Below are 13317 nucleotides of genomic sequence, written 5' to 3' on the forward strand. Positions count from 1 at the left end.
ATATGGCAACTCTTTAACGTAGTCCTAACAATGGTGTTTTTCTCCCCACATGCTTTATTTTTGCCTAGAAAGAACCAGTAGCTTAAGAACTCCCCTCGAGCACACTAACAAACTGATTTCCACCTCAGCTTCTATTACAGCTCAAGCTGAACATTTGGCTTTGAGTCAGCTGTGTGTCCTGAAATAGTACACAAACTGAGGATGAACAAAGTCATTGAGAATATTCTGGCATCACTTCCTTGCTCTTGCTGTGACCATATGCAGAGCTTCAAGGGCTTTCTTTTATTATTGTCATTTTTTAAACAGGTATATTGCTGCCTTCAGAAGCCTGAGTAGTGCCTTCATCAATAGCAGGCAACTCGGAGCTCCCCGACTAGTCCACCTCTGTCCAGTGACTGATTTCTCTTTGCTCTAGATGTTGGATGCCACAATACACACTAAAGGTTGACTTAACAAATTAAAGTCTACTACTGTTTGTCTCTCAGCCCCTTTCTATGGCCCCCAGCCAGGTCCCGACACAGACACCTGACAATCTGTGTGCTGCAGGACCCCACAGCAACCTCCTGCTGTTGTCACAGCAACCCACAACAGACTCCACAGACACAGCAGGGGGAAAGAAGGCGGAAAAAAAAGAGGGAGAAAGAAATCGTTCAGGTTTTTAGTAAATGACACTCGTAAGTACCAAGCGCCAGGAGGTTTCTGCTTCCCGTACACATCGTATCCCTCTATCTTTGCCTTGCGCCATGTGGCCTCGCTGGAAGAGGAAGCCAGACAGATCTGCTTCATCCAGGACTCAGCCCTCTCTGTCCTCGGGGGAGGATGCCTCCCCCTCGCTCTCCCTCTCCCGACGAGGCGAGAGCGCACCTGCGGGGGGACGGGACGCGCAGGGCGCCGCCACCCGCGCCCTGCGGAGCCGCTGGCTGCCAGCCCCACCCGGCCCCGCACACGCAGCCGGCAGGTCGGAGCACGATCGCGCCCGGGCGACGCGGGACCTACCCGGGAGGGCGGGGTGCCCCGGCAGCCGGGGTGCAGGCAGCGGGGCTGGCCCCCCGGCCCCGGCGGGACGGGAGTGGGGGTGGTGGCAGCCGCCGTCGCGCCCCGTTCCCGCTGCTCCTTACGGCGGCGGGGCAGCGGCAGGAGCCAGCCTGACCCGGCAGGGAGGCAGCATGCCGCCGGCGCCGCTCTGCCCGCCCGGCCCCGCAGCGGGCTCCCCGCCCGCCCCGGCCCGCCCCGCGGCGCTGACTCTGGCGGCGGCAGGAACGGCGGGAGCCGCGCGCGCTGTGACGTCTGCAGCCCCGGTTCTATTTATAGCGCGGCGATTGGATTTCATTCATGAAACCGGGGCCGCGCGTAAAGGGGCGGCGGCTGGAGCCGCGCCCGCCGCCTCTGCTCGGACCGGCTCACGGCAACCGGGCGGCAGCACAAGCAGGGAGCAAGGCAGGGGCTCACCCTCCTTCTCCATCCCGGCACCGGCAAGGTGGGGTGGCTTTCGGCCACGGCCTCGTACGGGAAAAGGTCGGGCCCGAAACTAATCAGAAATAAGTGAATACACCCAAACACATGTATTTATACACACTCTATACATGCTGCGTGTGCATAAACAACACAAAGGCCTCCCTGGATAACCCCCTAAACAGGGTGTGCAATTTCTTAGCACAGGTGCTGCTGTTATGATTTGAAATTCTCTCCGTTTTCACTAATATTTGAACCCTTCATGTAAAACAGACACGCACAATTAAACCATCCTCCCTCCCCCAGCTCTTAAACTGACAATCTAGACTTGGAGATTTCTAACTAGTGAAAACGGCTCCAGGCCCTGTCTGTAACTGGGAAAAGTGCTCACAACCCAGAGCAGGCTCCCTGCTAAAACACTGCTCTCCGACTCTTCTATTTATCACTTGACATCAACAAAAAATGCAACCAATCCTTTAGTGCAGTGAAGGGCATGGGAAGGGAACTTTTTTGACATAGTTGTAGTTGTGACTGTCAGAAAGAAATTATTCTCTTAGAGCAACCTGGACTCACACATTGCAGTATTGCAGCCATTTTTTGAAAACATGTTATAAATTAAAAGCACCACTTCCAGTAACACTTAATAGTACCAATAACATATTAACGGCATCCAACTGCATTTAGTTGATTACTTACATTTTTCAAATACCCAAAAGTCAAACTTCCCATTAACCAGGTCAAGCTGCAACAATTTTCAATTGAGTACATCTACATCAGGAAAAATTACAGTTTGCAACTTCATCTCACAGGAGGCTATTAGGTGCAGAAGAACACCATGCACTATTGCAAATATTAAGTGTTATTTTCCTAGCTTTGCACAGAGTTTGGATGAACAAGATAAATGCATCAGAAACTAAAACAACTCTCACTCAGACATCTTCTTGCAATCAAAGAAATATCAAACTGATAATGAGGCAACAAAAACTAAATAAGCGTCAAATCCTATAATCTACAGATTTAAAGTGAATAGTATAATTACCTTCCATTTCTTAAGGTTCAAGCTCTACATGAACTATTTTTTCTCCACAAATGAGGGCTAGGGCTAAAATCTTTCATTCTACGCAAGAATAACAATCCCTGTGTATTCACTTGTTTCTAGGACACGCAACTTTCAGGAAAACAATAAGGCCCAGGTTCATCCCACTTAATTCAGGGGGCTGAGCAAAGCGGGGTGCTAAAAAAGGGTATTCATTTTACTGGACTGTTTCACTATGGCAGATCTTAACTTCACATTGGTACTTTTGTTTTACAGTCTAAATGATCACCTTCTGAAGACAAATCACAGAACTAGAACCCCATGTCTCTATTAACTCACTTAGACTATCCCTGCTGCAGAGCGAATGTTATTGCCATAACAGATAAGTTAGCATCATGTGGGAGAAAACTGATATAAAGCAACCAGACTTGCACTAATACTGACTCAAGAAGTACTGGACTGCAATAAAAAACCCCTTTAGATAAGCTTGCAAGCTTGTTACAGAGCTTTTCTACAGGAATAAAGGAAGAGGGCAGGAAGAGGGAGAAAGTGCTATTTTTAGTGCATAACAGTAAATTTAGCAGAATACAGCAATGACAAAGATTAGTCAGGTGGTTAAAATGGGAAAGAGAGAAACAGGGTTTTGCTTTTGATGTGGAAAAAGCAAAGGTCTTAAGTTTCTCCCTTTTGTTCTCTTTCATCAAAGGGTACCCAGAGCCTGAAGGCTTCTGCAGCTGTGGAAACAGCTACATACTACTATGTAGTTTCCATTTTAGTGACCATTTACAGCAACTTTTACCATTCAGTGCTTTCCTACGACAAACATGTAACTTATATAATTCAGATTGCAGCTTTTCCAGCATAATACAAAACAAAAACCTAGGACAGCTAGAAGCTCGCTGTTCTCTGACACATGATCCTATTGAACTGTATTTACATTTTCCCAAATTTTTAAAAAAAGACTAGTTTTGACCATAAACTTGAGTGACACACCTTGAGAAGTGGCTGGAATGGATCTCTAATAGGGTGTAGAGCAACCAACAATTTCTAGGCTTTGATACAAGAAAGCACAGTAATAAACCACAAGTATTCCTACTGGCTTTGCATAAGCATTAAAAATATATGAGTGGTAAAGCTTTACTCAATTAGATATTTAAGTATTTCAGGTAGCCAGCTTGTATTTTTCTTTTTTATTTGTTTGTTTTCAGGAGAGAATAACAGCTAGAGGGAAACGGAGAAGGAAACAAGTTCCATCTCTACAAGCAATCCCAAAGGACATGGCATTGGACCATGGCTAGCATTTAACTACAGAGTCTGCTTTTGCCAAGTCCATACAGCTTTCCAAAACATGATTACGGGCTGCCAAGTGTGCCCAATCATTGCATCTCCATTATATGCTTTTAACACTATCATACAACTTAGAAAAAAACTGCATAAAAAATAGAATAATAATTTAAAAATGCATTCACACCCATGGAGAATTCTACTTAGAATTATTTTAGTTTTGCTAAATCACAAAATGTATTTGGAAGTGCAAATGTAAAGGTATATTCCCATATGCTCCAACAGCTTATTTATTACTCTGGGGCTAAATTAACCTTTTGTTTTTGAGAATATATTTCTCAGATGATTGAAAAACACCAGGAGAGAACATGAGTTGTGCATAAACCGTAACTGAATTTACAAATAACCTTTCTACTTCTGGATCTGGAGAGTTAGTTTAACTTCAGAGGCTCTTCCAACATGCGGTATTAGCAGAACTCCTTAGGGAGCTTTTTAGCAGCTCAGAAATGCTGAAGCTCAGTGCCCTCAGGCCCTTCCATCCTCTGCACTCCTGAAACACCAGAGAAGGACTCAGGAGTAGATAGGTTGAAAAAATTCTAGCCAAGGATAACAGGAGGCGTGGGAAGAGAGGACTACAAGCATTTACCCCAGCTGCTTTGTCAAAACTCTTCTGGAAGAGGAGGAAATGGACTGGCTCATGCTTCTTACTACCCCATCATAACCTAAGTCTGCTGTATCTGCAGAAAAATGGTAGTCTAAGCATGGTAAGTCTGTGGTTTAGTTTTCATATTACTGTTTACCAGCCTTCTGAAAAAGTCTACATCCCAGACCCATCCAGACTTGAGGTCATGTGGAAGGAAGGGGTTCTTTTCTGTATTAGAGATCTAGGTAGGGTCTATCGCAGAATCCTGCTTAAAAAAGAAAATAAAATATAGTCTAGTGATGTGGCCTCTTGCTCCCTCTGAGGACCCGCTCAAGCTTTTAATTCAGGACAACTGAGATTATTTCCCCTCTGTTTTAGGGAGCAACACCCAAGCATAAAGGCAGTTTTCTAAGACAAGTTACACACATTGACAAGAGCCAGCTTGGACAGTTACAGGACCGGGCTTGAGCGTGCACTGAGAGAGGGCGGATCTGGTGTTGCAGAGGCAGCCTGCGACAGTCCAAAACCAAACCTCAATAATACAGGGCAAACTAGAGTTCCTCGCTCTCCCTTAACCCTGTATGCAGGGGCCCTTCATATTAGAAGACTTTAAGAGCATGTTAAAATTAAAAGATTGTTAGTGGAAATGCACAAGGAATTAAGTAAAACAAAGTGAGTTAAAATATCCCATATGGGCTCCCTGTTGCATATGGCAATCTCACAGAGTCTCTACAGTCCATGAAACCAGCTTTCAACAATACAAAAGAACATGAATGAATGATGTACAACCAAAATAAGGAGACGTGGTACTTCAGTTATGGACTTCACCATCCACCCATTGTATGTCATATACTTAGTCTTAGCCAACTGGCAACACGTGAACTAAAATACCAGAATTACCCAGCTCCTGTCATTGAAATCTACTTTTTCCCCAAAATTAGGCTTAGAGGCTTTAATTATGTGGGTAGATCAAAATAATTTCTAACTACTTCTGTAATGGATTAGTATATATTCCATTAGATTTCATCTATAAAAAATTCATAAAGAGAATAAATGCCTTGAAAAAAACCTATGTAAATGCATATTCTATACACATTGAAATAAAATTCAAGTCATTTTCTGTCAATACAATTTTTGTATTAATGGGTTTGCATTCAGAACTATAATGTACTCATGCCAAACGCTTATGCATTCACAATTATTTTTCTTTTCAAAACTATTATATATTGTACGCAGTCCTTTTTTCTCTTCGGTGTAATAAGGACAGAGTTTAGCGTTTGACATAAGGTGCTTCTATTTAGTGATGTCAACATCTATTCTTAGCCAACTGTGCAAATTGATTAGGTCAGTTGCATCCCTTTTCACACTATCCCACACAATTGTCTCAATTCTCAGAGATGGAGACATGTAATGTGTACGATGATGTCTTCACTGTGTGCATTAGACACTCTAACAGACCACTGTGCATTTATTTGTTTTTTTTTTTTTTCCAGTTATTCACAGAATGCTAAATATAGTGCAAGACCATCATCACTTAAGAAGCCTGCAATGCACCAGATTTTATTAGAACATTCTATGAATGATATATAGCACCAGTTGTTTGCCTTATGAATTGTATTTCCACATTCTTTTTCACTAGCAGAGGGATATAAAATGCTTAATATATGCATACATTTTAGACAGCTGGGTAAACAAGAAAAGGACTATCTAGAGAAGAAAAATGCCAATACTTATAATTTGGAATAAAAATTAGATACCTACCACTTATTCAGAGACTTATATTTCAATAATGCTTTAGTTTTTAGTCTAATCACATGTAGGATCACAGAATGGTTTGGGTTGGAAGGGACCTTAAAGATCATCCAGTTCCAACCCCCCTGCCATTGGCAGGGACACCTCCCACTAAACCATGTTGGCTTTTGCCTTTCCCCACTTCCATATTTAACCTGTTAACTATAAGACCCTGCTTTCCCCACCTCACCCTATGACAGAATCACAATCTAGGTAGGAAGGGGCCTCCGGAGGTCACCTAGCCCAACCTTCTCTTCAGTCCACAGCTAACTTCAAAGCTGTATCAGGTCACTCAGTGCTTCATCCATTTGGGTTTGAATACCAGCAAGGATGGTAAGCTCACAGTCTCCAACCTGCCTATTCCATTGCTTAGCCATTCACTATGAAAATGTTTTTCTTTACACTCAGTGAGAATTTACCTTGCTGCTACTTGTGACTTCTGCCTCTTGTCCTTTTGTTGTTCAACTGTGAGAACAGTCTAGTTTCCCCTATAACCCCTTGTTAAGTATCTGAGATAGGAATTAGATGCCCTCTTCGCCTTTTGTTCTCTAGACCACATAAACAGCTTCCTTGGTCTCTCTGTGTACATCTTGCATTTCAGTCCCCTAACCATATTAGTGACCCTTCATTGCACTCTCTTCAGGATGTCTATCAATCTTCAATACTGTAAAACCTGAAACTGGACATAGTACTTCAGATGCAGCCTCACAAGTGCTGAGTAGAGGGGAATAATCACTGCCATTGACGACCTTGCTACGCTTGTCCTAATGCAGCCCAGTATGTGGTTAGTCTTTGTTGCTGGAAGGGTGCTCTGCTGACTCAGGTATATCGCAGCCTGTTCACTTGCACTGTCGTAGTCTCATGAAACCTTACAAAACTCTGTTACTGCTTTTGCTGCCGTACTTCTTTTTCTACAGGCTGCATAGTCTGGTCTTACAAGGGAGTGGATTCATTTGAATAGTCCCAGTTTGCAAAGTTTGGTGTACCAGGATACAATTAATCAAAAAAAAATTTTGGCTTAACGTGCAGAACAGCAAGACAAACAGCTGAGCAGTTATGTAAGGGTCCCCAAGGGAAGAAGTGGCAGAGTTATGGCTCGCTGGGTTCACAAACCAGAGAAGACAAGGCTACATTAAGAATTTGTTGTACAGCACAGTTTTGTATTAGATCTGTAATTTTTGTTAATGGTACCAAGTTTGCAACAGCTTGTATTTGCTATATTCTCTGCTTCTAGATCCTCAGAACTACAACATGGGTAAGAAAGATTTAATCAGCTTATAAAAACTGTTCCAAACAGAAGCTAAATGGGAAGAACTATCTAGCAGGGGATTCCTTCTTGAATACATGTCTTTTTGCTGTTTAGCAAGGGAACGAAACTGGAATTGATTGCACCAAAGTGTCATAAGACTTTTTCCCAACTCACCATAGCATGCCTGCTTTATCAGCTATTTCCAGTATTTAAGGGGTTTTCCAAGGTAGCGGATATTCATCTTAAAATCTCCCTCTATGGCAATCTATTGGAGTGTTGTATTTTATAACGCTCACTAACCAAAATTAAGGGTAATGCTATTCTTAATGCAGTTGTGAAAGGTTGACTAATACGAGAGGTTCTAACTTCTTGAGAATTCTGTCCCTACCTACTGTCTCTCTTCGCAGACTGAGACATACCAGAAATACATTTTCAGCCCAGAATAACTCTTTATTACCACTTCACAGAGCAACATTCACACATATAAGAAATCCTAATCCCAGGAGCAAATCCTAACCTTGAAGAGCTGATTTAATGTCTGTACTATGTTATCCATTTATCTCACCTGTAGTGCTGGCATCTGCATAACTCTTAAGAGTTTCTTAAAACATTTCTGCCATCTAATCAGGTGCTAATGGAATGGAAAGAACTTCTTTGGGGAATGAAATGAGTATCATAGCAAACAGTCAACTGGGGAATCTTTTCTGTCTGTCTGACCTTCTGGCTGGCTGTCAGTCTCTGTCCCTCCTCTACATAGATCAGTCAAAATGCACTTCTGTCTGAGTACTGAGTTTCAAAGAGACAGTGATATCTTGGAACCCCTTTATACTACAAGAGATTTTCAATGGCAAACAGTCTTTGCTTCTCACTTTTGATCTGAGTGATTGAGCTTTGAAAGCCATATATAAATAGATCAGCTCTCATTCTTTAAAGCATTATAAATGCTCTCCCTGCCTTTTGAGGCTTGTAAAAAAATCACATAATGTATTAAAAGTCTAGTGGCTTTGGATGCAGAAGCATATAAAATGTAGACCAAATTTTAGAAGCTGAAATACTGGTCAAAGATTGCATAAATTCTACAGGAGCAATACATAAATAGAGATCTCTGCAACTACAGGCTATTACTACTCTGAGTTATACTGGTGCTATTGAGAGATCAAGAGGACAAGTCTTGAATAAAGATCTCTAATCACAGAAACTGGAAGGTGTAGGGTAAGGATGGTGAGGGGAAGAGAAGCAAGGTAGATTTTCTCCCCTTTTTCACAGTTGCCAAAGACTAGTGTTATTGGTCTCTGAATCACTGCTTATATACAAGAACAGCAGCCAACAGCCATATTCTGATCTTTACAGGGTGCCAAACCAACAGAGCAGGATTAAACGGTAGAATCAAGGGCAGCTTAATCTCACCATCATTAATCTTTGAGAAACAGCCTTGTTAACTACAATTTACTCCTCAACACCTCTGTCCTGTAGTTAGCTAGACATGAAAGTAAAGACCCTGGTTATGGCTTAAGAGCCTGATATAAATCCTATTGAAACTGATGGGGAAAAGCTTCAATTGACTCCTACAGTCTTCTATTCATGACGATAATTCAAGAAGAAAAAGTCCATAGAATTAGTTGCAACTTGCCTGTATTTGAAAGATGAAGACATGTAACAAAGGAGCGTAAACAAACCAGCACTGAATGAAACACTTACTATTTTAATATTTTTTCCACTAAATTGCTCAAAGAATGTACTGGTTTGGATTATAATTTTCCCCCCAGAGATTACAGTACAATTCTTCATTTATTTTGAATAGTGTGATTCTGCACAGTAGCAACACTCTGCCTTTAATCATTCAAGATCCAAATTCAAAGTCTGAAACTCCTGCTACATTCTGCACATTCTCTACTTCTGAACCATACATTTTTTTGAAAGACAAGGTAAGACCTTGTGCCTCTTACAATCATTTACACCAGTTTAATGACATGATGTAGTTACAGTAACACAGATTGCCTTGCAAAGACTGCACTTTTGCAACACAAACTTAAATTCACTAGGTTAGACTGGATTACATCAACACAAGGTTTCTACTATCCAAACATTGCTCATCTGTTTTAGTGGTTTACTTATTTACATCTAAGCAAATCCAGTTACCACTTCTTTGTTTACCCAATGAGTCGAGGCCTTAGACCATATGCAGAAAGAATATTACCAGGGTTGGTTCTGATGGACATCTTTCTTCCCCTGAAAGACTTTCTATGAATTCTAGCAAGACTGTGTAGCTGAAGGATAACAATAATTGCAGAAATTGCAGAGGAATGCACACAAGTGTCCCATACAAGTGAATGCACACAAGTGATTTGAAGTTTAAGAAGCAGGGAATGAAGGCAATTTGCATGTTTCACTGCAGGGTTTTTGATGAGCCTTTCTCAAATTATGTTTATTAGGAGTAGTTACCAAAAAGGATTCTGTTCTTTTTTTAATGCTACCAGTCAAAAGCCATCAACCATGAAAGTACATCTTTCTCGCACATATATGCAGTTTTCACCGAGGGTGTGGAACATATTACCTTCAGGAGCTGTCAAAGTATTGTTACAGGCTCGAAATACAGATTAGGCAAAAGACAGAGAGTTTAAAGAATTCAAGGTACTCTGTATACTGTGCGATTTCCAAAGTATGGAGAAATAGACATTACTTTCCAATTACACATATACAAACAGATAACTGCAGCATTTAAATATGTCAAGAGCAGAATTCACCTTCATGAAATTAAAAACAAACCAGAACTACCAGCAGTGGTTTTGAAGTTAATCAGGCATTAGGGAGCTTTAACAAAATCAAAATATTCCAGTGCCTTGAAATTTCTCATGCAGTCATTGCTTGGAAGTCCTATTGCCAAAGCACCATGAATTCTACTAACAGGGTTTTTTTTTCCTTTTACAATAAAGTAGCAAGGCCTGCAGCTTTTTATTTTTAAAGAACCTTTTACAGTCTTTTCTAAGTCAGGCCAAGAGTCCTCTTCCTGGGTAAGGGTAGAAGAGAACTACAAAGGTATTAATCTTATTTGCTCCCATACCTGTTGGCAAAGGTGCTAGAGTAGGGTGCATTTTGTAGCATTATAGAAGCCTCAAGTGAACTGAATGCCTCCTCCAACTCATCTACAAAATATTTTTGCAGGAAAAAGTATGAATTATTTACAGAGGCAACTGCCTAAAAAATTTTGTAAAACTGTATCTGTTACAGAAGATAAACACCTCTCTGCCATTCCAGTTTAAAATAGGTGAACAGCACGTATTTTTTACATTAGGCTTCTAGCTGGAATTCAGAACTACAGCTAAAACACTATTGTACTGTTATTGTAAGAGAAATGTTGAGAGTTCCTTAATTATAGAGTTGCCAGTGGGAACCACTGTTGCAAACACACAAAGAAAGGAAGATTAAAAGAACCAAATTCACCTGTGGAGAAATTCCAATGGAGACAGTTGCATTGCCTCAAGAAAAGCCTGACCCACAGGTATTTTCCTTAGAAGACTGGGAAGTATTTTTTGAATCGTTCCTCTTTATTTAGAGACCAATAATCTACATATATGCCTAAGCACATATGACAGTTGAAAACTTAAATTTGGCTCTTCTATTTCAGATACAAGGAGTTCAATTGTTAAGCAATAGTCATAAATCAGTAACTGAAAGGTGGATACTTATACAGACCACAACATATACATGTCTCAGGTGTAAACGGTACCTATTGCTCAGGACAATTATTGGAACTCCAGATCATTTAGGAGCTCAGGTAGAAGCGCGTTTCACCACTGATCAAGTAGTAAAAATAAGCAAGTATCTAAAACTCAGTACCATTAGCATACTAAATACGTTTTTAGCTGCAAATCCTCATCTTGAGACTGCTAGGGCCTTGCTTCCAAAAGTGTGAGACACAGGTTATTTCAGTTGGCAAGAGGATGCTCTGGGATGACACCATTGCTTTTATATCGCAACTTACATTTCTTGTGTGGGGTACCTTGTTGCTTAAACTCCCTAAATTAACAGACATTTCAGAACTGCATCATTTCTTTCTTTGTTTCCCATGTAACAACAACAAAGAATTGTTTTCTGATTCTGCATAGGTGTTGTGAGAATCATTTATTCTCCTTTATCAAAAGCACAGGAAATCCCCTGATGAAGTTAGAAATGTGCTTAGTAAAGGATTTCAACAGTCTGTGATAGATAGTGCTAGAGAACATAAATTTAATTACAAGGATTAAAAGCAACAAACAGCAACACTGCCCCTTCCCCCCACACCTCAACCACAGACATGCAGCAGTCCCTCAATTTTCCTATCTCTAGTCACAAGCAATCATAAGCTTGTGAAGAACTAGCTCAAGCAGTTTTAAAATTTAAAGTCTGCCACATTAATTCTTCTGAAGGTTACTATTTCACACACATCCCTCTCTTGGGTTTTACCTATCAGAATTGTCAGCTAAATTAAATTGCCAGACTCTGTGCTGTACTGGCTAGCACATACGTACCCATTTTATACCACTGACTGTGGAGAAAGTAATCTCTAAGAGAGCAGTAGCTTCTTTAACCAGAGAGCTAAATTTACTACTACTCGTCTCATAATGCCTCAAGTGACACAGAAGTCCATAAGCAAATAAGCTGTGACCAGGCTATTAAGGAGCAAATAACATCTCTACAAAGAGGTGCCTTCCACAGATGTAGCATTTTTTGACTCAAGAACATGACAACATGTAAGTTAACTTTTGTCCAGACCTGCAGATATGTTCTCTTCAAGAAGTGAGACACAATCACAGAAGCAACAGAAGCTGGTGTGGAAACAGAGAGTTCACAGAATTTATTTTTTGAGAACATTATTCTGTAACTTTATTACATAAGCTATGTGTGTTACCCAGAAATTCATTTAGAGAGAGAAAATCAGGCTAGGCAGTGAGACTTTACAGTGGGAGCAAAGGTGAAGAGAGATATTGGGGTTCTTAGGTGTGCCATTTGCCTTAATAAGTACTTTGTGATGCTGAGATCACTCTTAGTGTATATTAAATAATTCACAGCATCACAACTTGCATACGTGTAATATTATATACTGGCTTTTGGGAACTGCATTACCTAGAAAATGAGTTCTATTTTTGTTCACAAAGTATATGTTTGTCTTTGATGATGTGCCGGAGGGGGCTCATTAAATTACTAATGTAACTATTAAAGCTATTAAATTACCGATTTTGAGGGATCAATTCAAAGCACATTAAGATAAGCATAAATCCAAAGTGTCTCTTCACTTGAATGACCCTCCTATCAGGCTCTGAATGCTGAAATCTTTCTTCCGACAGCATTAACCCCTTCTTTTTGTGACCCTCCCTGCCAAAACACTGAAGTAGTTATACCTAGGGCTCACAAAATGTTCTGTTTGGTAGTACATAACGATAGGGGGGGAGCTCTTCGTTTGTGTTTACTTTGAGAGCCCCGGGGGAGAGATTGCTCCTTAAGCTTCCTGACAAGATGCTTATTTTTATTCACATTGTCACTATGTTTTCCCATGAACAAATATTTATACTTCAGAGGAAATGTTTCAGTAACATGTATCAGGCAGGATAAACAATGTGTTCACTTCCCTTCCCTTTATTATGAGAAAGCAGTTTTGCTTACATGAGAAAGAAAATAAATAGATTCCCTAGAGATGCCTGGGAAGGGGCTCATTCTTGCAGGGAACCTGTCTTGAAAATATTGGCAGTGTGTCACTGTGTTAGATGACCTACACAGGTTCCATTTGTACTTGCAAGAAGTGAATACATCAGAGACTTATTGTTTCCTTTGTTCAGAGAAGCACACCATTCTTGACAATCCTCTTTTAATTAAAATATCTTCCCT

At 40.8% G+C, this 13317-nt stretch overlaps 1 protein-coding gene across 3 annotated transcripts in view; it reads right to left on the bottom strand.

Moving 5' to 3' along the window:
• The window catches only part of RHOBTB1 (Rho related BTB domain containing 1), a 56317-nt gene that overhangs the window by 37315 nt on the left and 5685 nt on the right, over positions 1-13317 (bottom strand). The window lies entirely within an intron of this gene.

The sequence above is a fragment of the Chroicocephalus ridibundus genome, chromosome 6, assembly GCF_963924245.1.
Source record: "Chroicocephalus ridibundus chromosome 6, bChrRid1.1, whole genome shotgun sequence".
Lineage (NCBI taxonomy): Eukaryota > Metazoa > Chordata > Aves > Charadriiformes > Laridae > Chroicocephalus > Chroicocephalus ridibundus.